The 1,360-nt window shown below is 46.9% G+C and overlaps 1 protein-coding gene and 1 pseudogene across 1 annotated transcript in view; both read right to left on the bottom strand.

The window, feature by feature from the left end:
• LOC118404424 overlaps positions 1-1,360 on the bottom strand; it is a 104,422-nt gene that overhangs the window by 101,925 nt on the left and 1,137 nt on the right. The window lies entirely within an intron of this gene.
• Positions 1,137-1,264, bottom strand: LOC118405186 (annotated as a pseudogene).

Here is a 1,360-nt window from a genome sequence, read left to right as displayed (position 1 = left end):
ACACGTGTTGTGCAGCTCTACCAGCGCCTTCAGCACAGGGTCGTTGTGGACGACCCTGTGCTGAGCAAGCTGGGGATCCCCCTACTCAAGATCAATGCCAAGAGTGTAAGGGAGTTCATCCGCAGACAGGAGGCCCTGGCACGCCAGAATGTGACGGACCAGGGACTGGCCATGATGCGTCGCCAGCAGAGTGTGTCATCTGCAGACCCACCACCAGCCCCTGAGCTACCAACAGTGCTGCCCGTCACAAACAGGCCGGAGACAAAGTACATAGCCATCCCCAGTCTGGCTGGCACCAGGGTGTTGAAGTCGAGGCTTGAGCACTTTGTTCCCATACCATCAACATCAAGCTCGTCAGCAACCCAAGTACTAGTACAACAACCTTCCACAAGTTGCTTTCTCACTCCCCAACCCACCACGTCAGGCTCTGCTCTGTCTTTATCAGAGACAGAGCAGATGGCACGGTCAACTTTCTATAAGAGAAAGAACGAGTGTAAAACGGCCATCATGAAGCGCCCCAAAGTGCAGCAGAACAATTGCTCTCTCTGTGGTTTGTCAACGCAAGGCCATCGAAAATACAGGGCAAAGAACTACTGTGAAGCAACAAGGAGATCCACATCTAAGGCCCTTGCCCACCTTGTCTTCAGAGACTTTGAACACTTCAAAGCAGAAGTGGACAAACTGCAGACGTAGATGTTGACATTCCTCTGGACTGTACATATGTAAATATTGTATGATGGCTGTTCAGTCAACCCCACTGTACTTATTGTATATACCCTGTTAATATTGTATATATACTGTAAATATTGTATATACACTGTTAATACTGTATATACACTGTAAATATTTTGGAGGGCAAAGTCCGCCTGCCACCTCCTCGTGGTGCCCTCTGGGTAATGCTAACGGCAGCGGCAAAGTTTCTTGAATAAAATTCTTAATATTATATTATATTGTATGTTTCTTTTATATTATATCATATTATCATCGTCTAAAAACGTGAAATAAAAGCGAAATAGATGTTCAAACAGTAATGCCCAGTTAAAAGTTACAGACAGCACCTCATTGCTTAGATTTCGAATCATATTTAAATCGCTAGAATACATAGTAAAGAATGGGCAAAAAGCTGGAATCGCTAGGGTGCATTGCACTACCGTACGTTCCACCCCCAATCGCAAAGGTCAAGCTGGCCGGGTGTGCAATGGCCAACCCTCGCTCTGGACGGACGTCCTTCATGATCAACGTGCCATCTCTGCCAGGTAAGTATGCTGTCTAGCGGCTTGTCTGTGTTGCACGTGACGTAGAAGCCGCGATTCTGGCTGTGGTGCATTGAACAAGGACACAACTTTCCAATTTCCTTACG

This window comes from Branchiostoma floridae, chromosome 17 (assembly GCF_000003815.2).
Source record: "Branchiostoma floridae strain S238N-H82 chromosome 17, Bfl_VNyyK, whole genome shotgun sequence".
In the NCBI taxonomy this organism is placed as follows: domain Eukaryota; kingdom Metazoa; phylum Chordata; class Leptocardii; order Amphioxiformes; family Branchiostomatidae; genus Branchiostoma; species Branchiostoma floridae.
Note: the sequence above shows the minus strand (reverse complement) of the source record. Positions and strands in the feature narration are given on the sequence as shown.